The sequence below is a fragment of the Schistocerca serialis genome, chromosome 8 (genome assembly GCF_023864345.2).
Source record: "Schistocerca serialis cubense isolate TAMUIC-IGC-003099 chromosome 8, iqSchSeri2.2, whole genome shotgun sequence".
Classification (NCBI taxonomy): Eukaryota; Metazoa; Arthropoda; class Insecta; order Orthoptera; family Acrididae; genus Schistocerca; species Schistocerca serialis.
In genome coordinates this window covers 471,646,711-471,665,709 of record NC_064645.1, presented here as the reverse complement: position 1 = coordinate 471,665,709, position 18,999 = coordinate 471,646,711, and the positions used below count along the sequence as shown (strand labels likewise).

The window sequence follows — 18,999 nt, the reverse complement described above, 5'->3', positions numbered from 1 at the left end:
CAAATACAACTATTATTAATATCGCTACTGGTGTTACCACCACCAATGCTACTACTGCGGCCACGCTATTTACTATTATCTACCTCCTCCTCGGTCATTGTTATTCTTCTTCCGTCAGGCTGTTCTGTGTGAACAATTTTACTGCTGGGGCAAAATTTTCCCAGGATAGGACACCGGCCTCTTGCCACGATAGTTAAAGAATGGGGTTGTGATTTTGAGGACTCGAAACTTATCTGATTTTTCTGTCCTTGTTTTCTTCCATTATTATTATTATTATTATTATCACTAGGCTGCATACTATGTTGCGAGAGTATGCGCTTCTGACGTCGCCCATTTCGTATACACCATCCATGCAAAAAGCTCCGAGACTGATTTTATTTGTGACATGTTATAGACGTCAGCGCAGTAGCTACTGTGGGAACTTGAACTAAGCATTGTGAACAACAGATGTACATTTGATCAGTCAGTTGTGAGCAGGAAGTGTTAAGTAGCTGATGTGCAACCGTAGTGTGTTAATGTTGCTGTGTCAATGGAGCAATATCTTTGTATCCAGTGTTCAAGACATTCTGCAGAATTTTTGTTTGGTTGGTTGGTTGGTTGGTTTGGGGAAGGAGACCAGACAGCGTGGTCATCGGTCTCATCGGATTAGGGAAGGATGGGGAAGGGAGTCGGCCGTGCCCTTTCAGAGGAACCATCCCGGCATTTGCCTGGAGTGATTTAGGGAAATCACGCAAAACCTAAATCAGGATGGCCGGACGCGGGATTGAACCGTCGTCCTCCCGAATGCGAGTCCAGTGTCTAACCACTGCGCCACCTCGCTCGGTGAATTTTTGTTTGGACGAGCAGTTTGTCCTATTATTCTTCGCTGTTTGCCGTACAAAGTAACTTAATCTCCAAGCCTTTCCGTTAGTATATGATTACATTCATTGCACAAGAAAGGCATTTTATGAGAAATGTACTCATCAAAATGTTAATGGGACTGACGTTCTTCTTTCTTCGTTTTCGGCAATCTCTGGACCACGTGATGGTGTCGTCTTTCCTGATTTTCGGTCTTTCCGATATTCCTTCAATCTTTTATTGTGTTCTTTTCTTCTTTCACTTGTACATACAGAGATTTTTTTCTGACAGAGATAAACTGTTCATAAGCATAATTAAAGACTATCGTAATATTAGTCATCAGCCACGGAAGGCTTATTCTTAAAACCTTTTTTATTTACACAGCGGATCGTACTAAACGAAAAATGGGAGCAATAAAACCATTGGTTGGAGGGACAAGCAAGTTACGTAGCATATTCCCTCGACCTATTTTGTTTGCCTCTTCCGCCGTAAATTTTTGCAAATTTGCCGTAAGGTTTTATGGGACCAAACTGAGGAGGTAATCGGTTCCTAAGCTTCCGCACTACTTAATGTAACTTAAACTAACTTAAGCTAAGGACAACACACACACATCCATGCCCGAGTGAGGACTCGAACCTCCGACGGAGGGAGCCGCACGGACCGTGACAAGGCGCCCCAGACGGTGTGGCTACCTCGCGCGGCTCCCTCCGACGTCACGTCGCGTTAAGTCCTCAGTCGGCAGAAAGACCCAAAAATTGGAAGTCTTCAGTCTAATAGTGTACTTGTTTCAGCATCTACTAGCTACAGTTTGAGACCCCGCAATACCGCAGCGAATTAGCAGGAAGAAGTCCATTGATGAACATGAACGACCTTTGTAGGCGGGCAGTTGCGTGAACCGAGGGCGCTGTTGCCACATGAACCACTTCAGCGACAGACGTCTGGTGAACAGCTACTTGGACGAAATGACACTGCGACAAAGCGTGCGTTTACTGTCGTGGATCGAGGAAAAGACTTCTCCTCATGGGCGGAGGATAAGCACAAGAGGGTTAGGAGAAATCATGTGCGTCTCTTCGTTATTCTTAAACCGCCTTGCTTTCTTGATTTTTTTGGTGGGTTTTAGCGTCCCCTCTGTGCCTGCACCCTTGGCGCGGGCTATCTAGCCACGTACTCGGTACGACCGTGATGGTATATGACTATATGTGAATATAATGATTGGGAACCCAGAGGCGGGGAGGCTGTAACTTTGTCAGGAAAAATAAGTCCATAAAGAAATAAAAAATACGCCATGAAACCTGACACATCGTTGCAGCCTGTTAACGTCATGCGCTGTCGTTACTTGAGCTGCCGAGACACCGTTACTGCACGCTTTTAGCTCGGGGCGTGGCGAGCAAGAAGTGTCGCAGTTTGTGAGTGTCGGGGCGCGCAATGCGGACAGCGGAACCGCGCGGCGAGGCCGCCCCCGCAGGCCACGGCTTGGCGATCAGCTGAGTAACGGTGCCTCAGGAAAGTGAGAGTGGGGCGGGTGGAGGGGGGAGAGGGAAATGTCAGCGGCGCGGCCGACCGGTTGTCCGCCGTCGGCCCAGCAGACGGAGTCGCCGGTCGCATCCACTGCGGGCGTGTGTGTGTGTGTGTGTGTGTGTGTGTGTGTGTGTGTGTGATGAGCCGCGGTGAAAGGCGGCATCGCACGCCACTGCCGTGACGGCCGCAGAGCGCTCTATTACAGGGGGCTTTCTTTGTGTGCCCCTCCACACCGGTATTAGCACTACCCAGTTGCTTTTCTTACACTGTCAGCTACGCAGTGGCGATGTTAGAAACTGTAGAGATTTCTCTGATCGTGCACCTCAGAGTAACTGCAAGCCACATACTTTTTTGATACTTGGAACAGGCGTGAATGTAAAGCGAGAAGGGCGGGGAGGTGGGCGTTGCCCTCCTTCCAAAATTCATTTCAAAAGGCGCATTTAATAACTCAAGGTTGCAAAATACTGAAACGAGTTCTTTACAGGCGAATGGAGAAACTGGTAGAAACCGACCACGGGGAAGATCTGTTTGGATTCCGCAGAAATGTTGGAACACGCGAAGCAAAACTGACCCTACGACTTATCTTAGTGGACAGGTTAAGGAAAGGCAAACCTACTTGTAGACTTAGAACTACTTGTAGACTTAGAGAAAGCTTTTAACAATGGTGACTGCAACACTCTCTTTCAAATTCTGTAGGTGGTAGGGGTAAAATACAGGGAGCGAAAGGCTATTTACAATTTGTACAGAAACCAGATGGCAGTTGTAAGAACGGAAGGGCTCGAAAGGGAAGCAGTGGTTGGGAAGGGAGTGCTACAGGGTTGTAGCCTATCCCCGATGTTATTCAATCTGTATATTGAGCAAGCAGTAAAGGAAACAAAAGAAAACTTTGGAGTAGAAATTAAAATCCATGGTGAAGAAATAAAAACTTTGAGGTTTACCGACGACATCGTAATTCTGTCAGAGACAGCAAAGGACCTGGAAGAGCGGCTGAGCGGAATGGATAGTGTCTTCAAAGGAGGATATAAGATGAACATCAACAAATACAAAACGAGCATAATGGAATGTAGTTGAATTAAATCAGTTGATGCTGAGGAAATTAGATTAGGAAAGTAGTACATGAGTTTTGCTATTTGGGGAGCAGAATAGCTGATGATGGTCGAAGTAGAGAGGATATAAAATGTAGACCGGCGGTAGCAAGAAAAGTGTTTCTTAAGAAGAGAAATTTTCTAACATCAAGAATAGATTTAAGTGTCAGGAAGTTCTTCCTGAAAGTATTTGTATGGAAGCGAATTTAGACAAGGAGAGAAAAGTAGCTTTTGAAATATGATGCTATAGCAGAATGCTAAAAATTAGATGGGTAGATCATGTAACTAATGAGGACGTACTGAATATAATTGGGTAGAAGAGGAATTTGTGGCGCAACTTGACGAGAAGAAGGAATCGGTCGGTAGAACACATTCTGAAGCATTAAGGGATCACCATTTTAGTGTTCAAGGGAAGCGTGGAGGGAAAAATCGTAGAAGGAGACGAAGAGGTGAATACACTAAGCAGATTCAGAAGGATGTAGGTTGTAGTATTTATTTGGAGATGAAGAGGCTTGCACAGGATAGAGTAGCATGGAGAGCTGCATCAAACCAGTCTCTGGACTGAAGAACACAACAACAGGAGCGTTTGTTGGTCAAATGTTTGAGCGGAGCCAAATCAAGACTATAGAAATTACGCAACTGATTTTTGTCCGAGTTTTCATAGCGAAACAAACAGTGGAAATTCATGGAGATATATTCCGTCTTTGCAACCAAATGAAAGGCAGTCTGGTTTTTGTTAGCGTCTTTTATTTGTGAAGCATCTTCAGTTACCTGTAATACATGTTTGAGGAATGGACAAAGAGGGTATCAAATTGACCAGCGTGAGGTCTAATTTTGCAGAATTTAACTGTGACTACGTAGGCTTTCCCGGTGTAAAAACTGATAATATTCTTCTCGGGTCTTCACCCAGATCATAAAGTCATCTTCACAAATATTTTCGCAGTCCACCTGTCCGCCATCTGCAGGTGAGTAAGCTCTTGTACGAACTCGCCAGAACTTCTGGAAATATTGTGTCGAGATGACTTCACGATCCATCACACACGCGAGAAGAATATTATCAATATATTTAACTGCATGAAAGTAATCCGGGCAATCAAGAATTGCATGCACCAAAAATTTCAGGAGTCCCCACAACCAAGAATCCGAGAGATCAAGATCGGCTACGCACTGCACCTCTCCGACCAATGTCTGTGTGAGGTGTTCTCGGAGTTTCAGAAAGAACGCTCTATTGTTCTACCACGCACGAACCTCATCCCCAGCCGTCATTGGAATGGTACCTCCTCTAGCGGAACAGGCAAAACGTTTGATAGGGACTGGCGATACCTTGCGCCAGTCAACCTGCTTGGTAGTATTTTTGTCTTGTTTTGGTCCCCACTACCCCCTTTCAAAATGTGGAATAGTTTTTAACACCCTGTATATCCACATATATACTTTGTAAACGACTGTAGATGCGTGGCGGAGGGTATTTATCATTGAACCAAATGTTAGGGTTCCTTCCCGTTTCAGTCGCATATGGAGCGCAGGAAGAATGACTGATTTAATGCCTCTAGGCGCGCTGAAATTGTTGTGATCTAGATTTCGTGACCCTACGGGAGAGATAAGTAGGGGGCTGCAGGATATATGTAACTTCTTCATTTAAATCTATGTCATGAAGCTTTGTAAGTAGGTCTTCGTGCGATAACTGGTTCTACTTTCAAGTATCCGCCACTCAGGTTTTTTATTTCCGTGACATTCTTCCGTGAATCAAACGAATCTGTAACCATTCGTGCCGCCCTTCTTTGTTAGCCCTGTTTGGTGTACTTGGTGTCTGACCAACACACGTGAACAGTATTCTAGGATGTGCCGCCCGAGTGTTTTGTAAGCAATCTCCCTTCCAGACTGACTTTATTTTCCCAGTAGCGTACCTATGAATCTATGAACCTAGCCGGCCGCGGTAGCCGAGCGGTTCTAGGCGCTTCAGTCCGGAACCGCACGACTGCTACGGTCGCAGGTTCGAATCCTGCCTCGGGCATGGATGTGTGTGATGTCCTTAGGTTATTTAGGTTTACGTAGTTCTAAGTTCTAGGGGACTGATGACAGATGTTAAGTCCCATAGTGCTCAGAGCCATTTGAACCACTTTCTATGAACCTAATTATGTCACCTACCTCACCTACGACTGAACCTGTGTGATCACTGCATTTCATAGCCCTACAAATTGTTATACCCAGTAATTTATCTCAGTTGATTCCTGGCAGTTGTAACTCATTGAATTTGCATTTATAGGTCACTAGTGAACTCCGCAATGCTTTGCAGTTGCTAAATATATAAAGTAGTCGGATGTACGTCGTAATGTCCTTCTACCCCCCCCCCAAAAAAAAAATCTGTCCAACTCCTCCTCCCCCTATCTCTGTCCACCTCCTCCTTCCCACCCCCTCTCTGTCCATATCCTCTTACCTCCGCTCTGTGACCTTGATCCTTATTTATTGTTATTGACAACGAAAGCTTGATTGCGGAATGAAGTCGCTTAAAATGAATAGCTAAGCTGATGGGGTTCATTGGCATACAGGACATGAGAGGTCTCTGCTGTTGCTGGATCTGTGAGGATAGCAGCTTCAGTGACAGTATGTCGCATAGTTTCAATCTGCAAACGGGTTGGGTTACAAAGTTTCAGACGATTCAGATTCCGTAGTAGTACTGTGATCAGAAGCCGATAAGCCATGAAAAACATATTTTATGTTTTTGTTAAAGTTGAGTGTGAGGAAAAACACAAAACGTTGCATAGTTGTGCATACAATTTTTTTTTGTAAGGACAAAGAATATATATGGGAGACACAATTAGTTTAATGTTTAAAAGCGCTGCTATCGTAGTTAAAACAGACTGCGGCAAAGAAAACGGAATCGCACATTTCAAAGCACTACCCAGCACAGCATTTCCTTTCTCACAGTCAGTCGGTTTTAACACAAAACCTGTAAATTGTTATTTAAAATCATATATATAGCTCTCTGAATGGTTATTAGATTATCGTGTAAAAATTTGACTAAGTCGGTCAAGGAATTTCAAGAGTTTTGCTGACAAATGTATATATATTCTCACTGTCCAAGATTCTGTAAAGAAAACTGGTCAGCAACTTTTCGAGATTTTTGCTAACAACATTTACATGTTTTATGATATGTATTTATGTACTACATATGTTAGAAAAATACCTACACTTGTCCTTCCAAATGTTTATTAGAGTGCCGTGTAAAAATCTGAAGTAAATTGATTAAGTATTTTTTCGGGATTTTTGCAAACAGTGTTGGCCCTCTATGTAGTATACGTATTTATGTACGATATATTTTTAAACATATGGAGCCTGTGTGTATCCGAGTATTTATTTGAGTATTATGTAAAAATTTGAAGTAAGTCGATCAAGAACCTTTCGAGATTTTTGGTAACAGCTACTTGTCTGTATATGTTTATAATACTTTTCCGTTTTTCGTGAAATGTACATTTCTAATTTGTGTACATTTAAAGCAAGTTGCCAAACTTTCCAACACTTTGAAATCTTATCAAGATCTGCCTGAATATTTGCGCAGCTATTTTTCAGACAATACTTATTACACATAACTGCATCATTTGCAGAAAGTTTGAAGTTACTTTTAATATACCTGTGAATCGTGCCTGTACGGGTGACAGTAGAGGTGAACTGGAAAGTGTATGCCGACAAAAATGTGCAGAACACAACCGTAGAGGCAGCCGTAATAGAATCGAAATTCGATTGTTTCTACCTTCGCAGGTGTCCAGGTCAGATCTTGTGATCGGATCTCCTGCGCCTGTTTCATATCTGCCGTAAAAAGCAAATCAGTTGACTCCTGGCGTTTAAGATCCCAAGCTGGGCCGTCGCGACGGGTGCTGTCTGCAGGCAGCCGCCACAACTGTCCACTCTGCGCAGCGGTAGACTTCTCTAAGAAGTCTCTGTCTGCTAACAAAAACCGTGTAAAAATTCTCAAACTGGCGTTTTTTTTTAGATCTTTGTAAAGTCACTTTGGCTCGCCACGGATTCCTCTTCATTTCAGAACAGCACTTGCAACCTACGTCCTCAATTACTTGCTGGATTTAATCCAGTCTCTGCCTTCCTATACAGTTTTTACCGTCTACAGTTCCCTCTGGTACCACGGAAGTTATTCCGCGATGTCTTCACAGATGTCCTATTACCCTGTCCCTTCTCCTTGTCAGTGTTTTCTACATACATCTATATCATCACATCTCAGTCGCTTCGATTCTCTTATTTTCGGATTTCCTCACAGTCCACGATCCACTGCCACACAGTGTTGTGCTCCGAAAGTTCATTCTCAGACATTTCTTCCTCAGATTTGGGCCGATCCTGCTAGACTTCTTCTGACCAGGAATGCCCTCTTCGCCTGCGCTGGTCGGTTTTTTGTGTCCTCCTTACTTAGTTCCGTGATGTGGTTTTTGCCTCCAAGGTAACAGACTTCATTAAGTTCGTCTACTTCGTGGTCCCAATCTTGATGCTAAGCGTGTCGATAATTTTATTCCTGCTATTCCTCGTTACTCTCATCTGTCTTTCTTCTTTGCAGTCCATATTCTGTATTCATTAGACGGTTCATTCCATTCAACATGTACTGTAGTTCTTCCTTATTTTCAGTGGTAATAGCAATGTGATCATCGAATATTATCAATGACATCCTTCACCCCGAACTTTAATTCCAGTCTTGAATCTTCCTTTTACTTCCGTCGTTGCTTCTTCGATGTATACTGGGTGATCAAAAAGTCAGTATAAATTTGAAAACTTAATAAATCACGGAATAATGTATATAGAGAGGTAAAAATTGGCACATATGCTTGGAATGACATGAGGTTTTATTAGAACAAAAAAAAAAAAAAACAAAGTATTGCTAGATGCGTGAAAGATCTCTTGCGCGCGTCGTTTAGTGATGATCGTGTGCTCAGCCGCCACTTTCGTCATGCTTGGCCTCCCAGGTCCCCAGACCTCAGTCCATGCGATTATTGGCTTTGGGGTTACCTGAAGTCGCAAGTGAACCGTGATCGACCGACATCTCTAGGGATGCTGAAAGACAACATCCGACGCCAATGCCTCACCATAACTCCGGACTTGCTTTACAGTGCTGTTCAGAACATTATTCCTCGACTACAGCTATTGTTGAGGAATGATGGTGGACATAGTGAGCATTTCCTGTAAAGAACATCATCTTTGCTTTGTCTTACTTTGTTATGCTAATTATTGCTATTCTGATCAGATGAAGCGTCATCTGTCGGACATTTTTTGAACTTTTGTCTTTTTTCGGTTCTAATAAAACCCCATGTCATTCCAAGCATGTGTGTCAATTTGTACCTCTCTATCTACATTATTCCGTGATTTATTCAGTTTCCAAATTTATACTGACTTTTTGATCACCCGGTAGATTGAACAGAAGAGTCGAAAGACTGCATCCCTGTCTTACATCCTCTTTAATAACAGCACTTCGTTTTTGGTCTACCATTCTTATTATTCCCTGTTCTTTTCTGTACATTTTGTATTATCCGTCTTTCGCTATAGGTTACTTCTATTTCTCCCAGAATTTTGAAGATCTTGCACCATTTCACTTTGTCTATTGCTTTTTCCACGTCGACAATCCTGTGAACGATGAGGCGACTTAGCATCTCAGAAATCTGTTATTGGCCGGCCGAAGTGGCCGTGCGGTTAAAGGCGCTGCAGTCTGGAACCGCAAGACCGCGACGGTCGCAGGTTCGAATCCTGCCTCGGGCATGGATGTTTGTGATGTCTTTAGGTTAGTTAGGTTTAACTAGTTCTAAGTTCTAGGGGACTAATGACCTCAGCAGTTGAGTCCCATAGTGCTCAGAGCCATTTGAACAAATCTGTTATTAATTTTAATTAGGACGGAGTTATCGTAATTTCTTTTTTTTGAAATAGTTGAAATACTTCCGTCTGGTAAACGGTTTCAAACTTATCATGTCATACCTCGAAAACTGTTGAATTCATTGCAGTATATTTTTCGTTTATTACCAAAGTTCACTCGCCAATTACCTCTCCACAGTTTCCTATCGCATTGCGTTTGCTATTTATAAGCTTTTCCATTTTTTCAGTATTTAATTTGTAACAAATCTCCTATAAAAATAAAGAATTCTCGAATTCTAATCCTATAATGTCTCTAAGCGTGTGGGAAATTTGTTCTTCATTTTAATAAAAGCTGCAGCTATATTTTTTCTTGGAATACGCAAAAATCCCCCCCATGAACCATGGACCTTGCCGTTGGTGGGGAGGCTTGCGTGCCTCAGCGATACAGATAGCCGTACCGTAGGTGCAACCACAACGGAGGGGTATCTGTTGAGAGGCCAGACAAACGTGTGGTTCCTGAAGAGGGGCAGCGGCCTTTTCAGTAGTTGCAAGGGCAACAGTCTGGATGATTGACTGATCTGGCCTTGTAGCAATAACCAAATCGGCCTTGCTGTGCTGGTACTGCGAACGGCTGAAAGCAAGGGGAAACTACAGCCGTAATTTTTCCCGAGGGCATGCAGCTTTACTGTATGATTAAATGATGATGGCGTCCTCTTGGGTAAAATATTCCGGAGGTAAAATAGTCCCCCATTCGGATCTCCGGGCGGGGACTACTCAAGAGGATGTCGTTATCAGGAGAAAGAAAACTGGCGTTCTACGGATCGGAGCGTGGAATGTCAGATCCCTTAATCGGGTAGGTAGGTTAGAAAATTTAAAAAGGGAAATGGATAGGTTGAAGTTAGATATAGTGGGAATTAGTGAAGTTCGGTGGCAGGAGGAACAAGACTTCTGCTCAGGTGACTACAGTGTTATAAACACAAAATCAAATAGGGGTAATGCAGGAGTAGGTTTAATAATGAATAGGAAAATAGGAATGCGGGTAAGCTACTACAAACAGCATAGTGAACGCATTATTGTGGCCAAGATAGATACGAAGCCCACACCTACCACAATAGTACAAGTTTATATGCCAACTGGCTCTGCAGATGACGAAGAAATTGAAGAAATGTATGATGAAATAAAAGAAATTATTCAGATTGTGAAGGGAGACGAAAATTTAATAGTCATGGGTGACTGGAATTCGAGTGTAGGAAAAGGGAGAGAAGGGAACATAGTAGGTGAATATGGATTGGGGCTAAGAAATGAAAGAGGAAGCCGCCTGGTAGAATTTTGCACAGAACACAACATAATCATAACTCACACTTGGTTTAAGAATCATGAAAGAAGGTTGTATACATGGAAGAACCCTGGAGATACTAAAAGATATCAGATAGATTATATAATGGTAAGACAGAGATTTAGGAACCAGGTTTTAAATTGTAAGACATTTCCAGGGGCAGATGTGGACTCTGACCACAATCTATTGGTTATGACCTGTAGATTAAAACTGAAGAAACTGCAAAAAGGTGGGAATTTAAGGAGATGGGACCTGGATAAACTGAAAGAACCAGAGATTGTACAGAATTTCAGGGAGAGCATAAGGGAACAATTGACAGGAATGGGGGAAAGAAATACAGTAGAAGAAGAATGGGTAGCTTTGAGGGATGAAGTAGCGAAGGCAGCAGAGGATCAAGTAGGTAAAAAGACGAGGGCTAGTAGAAATCCTTGGGTAACAGAAGAAATATTGAATTTAATTGATGAAAGGAGAAAATATAAAAATGCAGTAAATGAAGCAGGCAAAAAGGAATACAAACGTCTTAAAAATGAGATCGACAGGAAGTGCAAAATGGCTAAGCAGGGATGGCTAGAGGACAAATGTAAGGATGTAGAGGCCTATCTCACTAGGGGTAAGATAGATACTGCCTACAGGAAAATTAAAGAGACCTTTGGAGATAAGAGAACGACTTGTATGAATATCAAGAGCTCAGATGGAAACCCAGTTCTAAGCAAAGAAGGGAAAGCGGAAAGGTGGAAGGAGTATATAGAGGGTCTATACAAGGGCGATGTACTTGAGGACAATATTATGGAAATGGAAGAGGATGTAGATGAAGATGAAATGGGAGATATGATACTGCGTGAAGAGTTTGACAGAGCACTGAAAGACCTGAGTCGAAACAAGGCCCCCGGAGTAGACAACATTCCAGTGGAACTACTGACGGCCTTGGGAGAGCCAGTCCTGACAAAACTCTACCATCTGGTGAGCAAGATGTATGAAACAGGCGAAATACCCTCAGACTTCAAGAAGAATATAATAATTCCAATCCCAAAGAAAGCAGGTGTTGACAGATGTGAAAATTACCGAACTATCAGTTTAATAAGTCACAGCTGCAAAATACTAACACGAATTCTTTACAGACGAATGGAAAAACTGGTAGAAGCCGACCTCGGGGAAGATCAGTTTGGATTCCGTAAAAATATTGGAACACGTGAGGCAATACTGACCCTACGACTTATCTTAGAAGATAGATTAAGGAAAGGCAAACCCACGTTTCTAGCATTTGTAGACTTAGAGAAAGCTTTTGACAATGTTGACTGGAATACTCTCTTTCAAATTCTAAAGGTGGCAGGGGTAAAATACAGGGAGCGAAAGGCTATTTACAATTTGTACAGAAACCAGATGGCAGTTATAAGAGTCGAGGGACATGAAAGGGAAGCAGTGGTTGGGAAGGGAGTAAGACAGGGTTGTAGCCTCTCCCCGATGTTGTTCAATCTGTATATTGAGCAAGCAGTAAAGGAAACAAAAGAAAAATTCGGAGTAGGTATTAAAATTCATGGAGAAGAAATAAAAACTTTGAGGTTCGCCGATGACATTGTAATTCTGTCAGAGACAGCAAAGGACTTGGAAGAGCAGTTGAATGGAATGGAATGTGTCTTGAAAGGAGGATATAAGATGAACATCAACAAAAGCAAAACAAGGATAATGGTATGTAGTTTAATTAAGTCGGGTGATGCTGAGGAATTAGATTAGGAAATGAGGCACTTAAAGTAGTAAAGGAGTTTTGCTATTTGGGGAGCAAAATAACTGATGATTGTCGAAGTAGAGAGGATATAAAATGTATCCTCGCAATGGCAAGGAAAGCGTTTCTGAAGAAGAGAAATTTGTTAACATCCAGTATTGATTTAAGTGTCAGGAAGTCGTTTCTGAAAGTATTTGTAAGGAGTATGGAAGTGAAACATGGACGATAAATAGTTTGGACAAGAAGAGAATAGAAGCTTTCGAAATGTGGTGCTACAGAAGAATACTGAAGATTATATGGGTAGATCACATACCTAATAAGGGGGTATTGAATAGAATTGGGGAGAAGAGAAGTTTGTGGCACAACTTGACCAGAAGAAGGGATCGGTTGGTAAGACATGTTCTGAGTCATCAAGGGATCACCAATTTAGTATTGGAGGGTAGCGTGGAGGGTAAAAATCGTAGAGGGAGACCAAGAGATGAATACACTAAGCAGATTCAGAAGGATGTAGGTTGCAGTAGGTACTGGGAGATGAAAAAGCTTGCACAGGATAGAGTAGCATGGAGAGCTGCATCAAACCAGTCTCAGGACTGAAGACCACAACAACAATAACAACGCAAAAATATTAGCTCCCGGAAAAGTTTCGCACTTTGAGAACTCGGAGGCACAATGCTTTCGCAGCGAAAGTGGCAACACGGTGGGAGCCGACAGAAAGCTATGTTTATTTCTGGTGGAAGCAGTCCATCCCGGCAGTTTAAATAGAACTGCAGCTCTCGCTTCACCTTATTACGTCTTCGCGTCGGCATGCGAGAAGTTAGTGAGTTGTGTGAATGCTTTAGAGGTGCTAATTTGCAGTACTTTTAGTAGTGTCCTGTTTTTGAGATAATATATTCGTTTGCCAACATGGGAAATGGCAAAGGAAACAACGCCACTGCGTAATTCATTTCAACTTAATAAATTGGAAATAGAAGCTCCACAATAAAGGAAAGCGAGAAGGTGCTTACACTTAACTGGTGGACAACGGGTGTTCTTCAGTTGAAGCTATGCTCATAACCGCAAGTTGAAGACCTCGAGAGTGTACTGTGACGTCTGTGCAGGAAAACACATGCAGGCAAACCTGTACAGGTGCACCTTAACAGGTAAACTGGAACGTGTAGGGGCCATTTCGAGACTCTCCAACCCTCTTCCAGCCATAACACATACGAACACCCTCTCTCTCTCTCTCTCTCTCTCTCTCTCTCTCTCTATCGAACACGCATGCACTGTTGTCAAACGAGTTTTCAAATATCAACCTAACGCATGAAAAACAATATAATGACACAACTGAATTTTTCCTCTTCTGTCAATAAACATGCGAGCGCCAATTGCACACAGTGAAACACTTTGTTGTCGGTTTTTTATTCACGGAGTAGAGTTGTTGCCTTGTAAAGCAGAAGAAAGGAGTAGGAGTACTCCATACTTCGAGAGATGATAATATGGACCACAACAAGAAAAGAATGTCGTTAAGCATGGACCCTACAATGCATACCTTAAGAGCTATGAGCATTTGCTCATCTTCGATATTGTGAAATACATCTCTTCTACTGCAAGCTGTTTGCAGTTAGGAACGACCCACAGAATGCAGTAAACAAATGACATACTTTTCTTTTATTGTCTTATGTCTGCAGCATGCAGTAACATCTATTAATGTTGTTACTGTGAACCATATTATGAATACAGTTATGGATAAGCACAGCGCATATGTTGATTCGAATGGAACCAGTCTGCGTTTTGATAGCCGGCCGGGGCGGCCGTGTGGTTCTAGGCACTACAGTCTGGAACCGTGCGACAGCTACGGTCGCAGGTTCGAATCCTGCCTCGGGCATGGATGTGTGTGATGTCCTTAGGTTAGTTAGGTTTAAGTAGTTCTAAGTTCTACGGGACTGATGACCTCAGAAGTTAAGTCTCATAGTGCTCAGAGCCATTTGAACCATTTTGTGTTTTGATACGTTTGTAAAATGCTTCTGCATTGTAATTTTATCTTTGCACTTGCCGGACTAATTCGTTACTATGAATTAACAGCGTAGAGGATATAGGCTCCCCAGAAAGAAATAAAATCAATAAAATCGACAACGTAGAGGATACAGGCTCCCGAGAAAGACACTTCGATTTTATTGAAATGTCTCTCTGGGGAGCCTGTACCCTCTACGTTGTCGATTTTATTTATTTATCCATTTATTTCACCTGGCATCACAGCATTGTCAAAGTTGTGATGCTTTTTGCTGTTATAGTTCTTAAATCAATTTCATGAAACATGTAATTCTCAAATTTTAGGATTCAAATTGGTTCAAATGGCTCTGAGCACTATGGGACTCAACTGCTGAGGTCATAAGCCACCTAGAACTTAAAACTACTTAAACCTAACTAACGTAAGAACATCACACACATCCATGCCCGGGGCAGGATTCGAACCTGCGACCGTAGCGGTCGCGCAGTTCCAGACTGCAGCGCCTAGAACAGCTCGGCCATCCCGGCCGGCTCAAATTTTAGGAAAGTGCTTTTCACATGATAAATTTTTTTGAATTGCTATTTCCTGGAATTTATGCCAAACAGACGTACTACGCACTTATGTAAACTACTTACTATGATTATTAAAACATTTCATAAATTTTATCATTTTTATTATTATCATAATCATCATCATCATCATTTCATCATTGTGTGGCACTTGTGCTATTGGGAGTGGTCTCTGTCTGACCTTTGAACTGTCTTCCTCAACCGTTTAACTGGGGGACGAGCCGTGTACGTGACTCCGAAGTGCAGTGTATCTCGGTATTTTTCACGTTAGCAAATCACTGCTAAGATAGAAGCAGCGATAAGTTATGAGAAAGAAAATATTACCCTAGAAGGAACTGGGGATTAAATCCAGTACTTTTGAGGTCATAATCTGGCAGTTACCCACTCAACCACCAATTTTACATCTTTTAATTAAATTTACTAAGTGCATTTCCTAAGGTGCCCTGCAGTTGTCATTAAGTATCTCTCAGTATTTTAGATTCACGAATTCTGTCTTCCTACGCTTTTTGTATCAATTTCAGTTGTTATCGGAACATTACATTTTTAATGTCTTATTGAGATAGCATTCTACAAAATTAAAATTATTAAGGTCCCACCGAGTGTTGAACTCGGATTACTGGACGCAAAGTCCAGAGTGCTAACCATTACACCATTTGTTTAACCGCTGAAGAAAGCATGGAAAATTATTCTCTCTCTTCCCACTCTAACTGTTGAAATTCAGTCATTAGTTTCCTTTCTTCCTTCAGTATTTGATGCTCTTTTGTAATTAGCTGAGCATAACGATCCTCTCCTCTCGTGGTATTATCCAAGGCAGCATCTATATCCTTCAGTTGGCTTTGAATTTCTGTTACAGCTTTATTTGCTTCTCCTCTCCTTTCCTGTGCAGCTATAAATTTTACTTCAGCTTCAAGTACCCTAGTTTGTGCTCGCCTGACATCATCCATTCCAGTTACTTGTTCATACCACTTCACTAAGTCTGTTAATTTACGCTCAACAGACTTTCATGCTTCTCTGTTACTTCACTGATCGCTGGCTGAGTGTTTGATAAAGCTTTATATAAATAAACTATTGGTCTTCTTGCCTTTATCCTGAATACTTCGCTGACAATAGTACCTCTACAAAGAGCGCCAGCCATACCTAATTTTTCTGTATATCCAGCTATAAAACAGCTGTATGAAGGTTACTAAAATATTTACACACAAAACTACGGTGTCTGTCTGATTTGGGTAAGACACAGGACGTATGTAGAAGCTATAAGAAGTTTACTAGGCAAATTACAATTTTATGCTGTCTTTTGCGCCTGACTCGGTTGGATTACGTTATGGTACTATACCTAGTGCCCACTCTCCATTGCTTTATGAAATGCTATTGTGGTCCATTACCGGTTTTTATTAATATATGGAGCTTCAAATATAAGCAGTTTTATAACGTAATTCCTAAATGACAGCTTCTGGGAAATGAAGTATTGAGTCTGATACGTGTGTTACAAAAACACGCATTTTATCCAAGTCAAACTATTTACAGTGTCTCATTATTCCCCATGTCACTATCACATTTGATACAACTCTTATCACCATGGGGCTACGATGAGTTGTAGCATCTCGATACAAGATCTAACTGTCTACAATTAAGTAGCGGTGGCTACTATAAGTTGAGACAGCTACAAAGAATGTGGGCTTACAGACAAGTACACGCGACTGGCGCTAGATGGATAAGCAATTGTTGCGTGATTAGGAATCATTCAGCAGACTGTTCACTTGTGTTGTAACCCTCACATCTTTGCACAGGACGTGAAAACAAATCGGACGTGGGAATGGCCTCTGCATAACCTGTTCGGATTGTGGAAGGGCGGTGCGGTCGACGTCTGGCAGCAGCTGCTTCTGCTGGCTGCCTTCCTCAGACAGTAACAGTGCCACTGCTGGTTGCCTAGCATCTGTAGACGTCGAGAAAGGGGAAAGCCACTATATCGTCGATAGGATACGCAGTTACTGTAATGGGTATCCTGCGTCTTTCGCAGAGTACGAATTAAAAATGGAAATCAACATTTTTGATTGTGTGCTTTGCAAACATTTCATAGCTTCGTAAACAGTTTATTCCCCAGAGTTATTGTTTAATTATTGAGAAGTGTTACACATTCAGTATTTCACTGTTAACATTCTTGAAAATGCATCGTTCTGAGAAGAACACAATGCACGAAGAACGCAGGTGGCGCCATCCACAGTGCAATCCATTAAATCCACAATCCACAGCGGTATCATCATCTAATGATGTATTCAACAGTGGTTTGTTTTTGTGACTGTTTTAGACAGCACACCATAGAGCCCTCCTACATATTTTTGTCTCGTTTTTAACAGAGGAAAATCGATTCGCAAAATTATCGGTTTTATTTGTTTACAAATTTAAAATGAACATGAAATTGTTCATAGGGAATCATCAACCGTTCCGTCATTGGCAATGCCCAAAAAGGTTGCGCCACGGGACTATCTGTAGTGAAGGACGCACCACCTTCCGCAACAGTCTGCACGGTGTTTAAAATGTAATCTGTTTTCAGTCTGAAGATGAGTGTGTAAGGAGTGAAGCGAGTTCATACAGGAACAATTTTTCAGTAACATAAACAGCTACTTAATTATGTTTCTGGTAGAATTATCATCTGCCAACACAACAGCGTTCAATAACCTCTGCAGTGGCGAAGATAAATTTAGTGAAACTTGTTTCATTTGATCTTGTTTTCTCCATCCAAGAGAATTAGGAATCCAGGTGTCGATTTATTTCAGTGTGGGAGCTCCGACAACATTTCACTTTGTAAGCACTTCGTAGTCCTAGTAAAATGTACAAAGGAAAATCAGCATTCTGGGATATTGTAAGCTCTTCATCTAAAGTAACGTATAAAATTTTACTAAATGTATTTCTTAATGTGCTTCGCAACTAGCATTTAGTATACCTCCATGTTTGCAATCCACGAAATCAGATTTCGGTTCGCTGTAAGTAAGAGTATCAGCTGTTATCGGCACATCATATTTCGGTTTTGATATTAAGACTGCAGTGAACAAATTTAAAATTCTGCAGGTCCCACCGAGATTTGAACTCGGATCGCTGGATTCAAAGTCCAGAGTGCTAACCATTACACCATGGGACCGCAGCAAGTCTTACGCTTCTGATACAAGATCTAACTATCTACTGTGCACTAGCAGACTGCTACTATCGGTTGAGTCAGCTGTAACGAAAAGATAACGAGAACTTAACAGACAAGTACATCTGACTCGGTCAAGGTCACCCCGATAAAATAAACCACACTAGCTATCAGAAAACAACCTTTAAATCACTTACATTGAACACTTAAGAGTGAAACTACCGTTAGAGACTTTAATCAATGATAATAAAAAGGGGAACACTACACACTAATAAACATTCGAACGGACATACACTGCACATTTTTTGAACACCACTATACAGGTTTTCTGTTCAAACCGACCGCGAGAAAGAAAATGCTGTGCTGTGCTGCGAAGATGCATGGTTTCGTTTTCTTTCTCGCAGTCGGATATAACTACGATAGCTGGGCATTTAAACAATTAGACAAAATTGTTTCTCCCACATATATCGGTTTTCCGTATACAACATGATTTTAAACAAAAATTGTACACTCAACTGTGTATTGTTTTCTTTTCTTCCTCGCAGTCGGTTTTAACAGAACACCCTTATATTAAGATAATTGTACTTATAGCTTATTGGCTTAAGATTAGAATACAATGTATAGTCTTGCTACGCAATTTCAGTACTCTGAAGTTCTGTGGTTGTATTGTGTACAAAAAATTAAAGAACATCGTAAATAATAAAAACCGTAAAACGAAAACAAACGAGTCTATTTCGTTTGTATTCTATACGATGTGTTATAATTTCGAGTTCCATTGTTCCGTACTCAGTAATGTACCACAATCCACTTTTATTTCATACGTTTATGTGAAATGTCAGGGTTCTTCACCACGGCCCCCAATTAAAAGCACGTACAGCCTCTTACATCTCTAGTGATACCTATAAAAGTTAGCTTTGTACAAAAACTTTAATTTAGCACGTTTCTATATGAAAATAAATAAAGCAGTACCGATATTTGT

At 41.6% G+C, this 18,999-nt stretch overlaps 1 protein-coding gene and 1 non-coding gene across 4 annotated transcripts in view; both read right to left on the bottom strand.

Annotated features, from left to right (window-relative positions):
* Positions 1 to 18,999, bottom strand: part of LOC126416096 (A disintegrin and metalloproteinase with thrombospondin motifs 1) — a 498,682-nt gene that overhangs the window by 103,124 nt on the left and 376,559 nt on the right. The window lies entirely within an intron of this gene.
* Trnaq-uug (transfer RNA glutamine (anticodon UUG)) lies at positions 17,955 to 18,026 on the bottom strand. Its single transcript has one exon. It is a non-coding gene; the product is annotated as a tRNA-Gln (tRNA).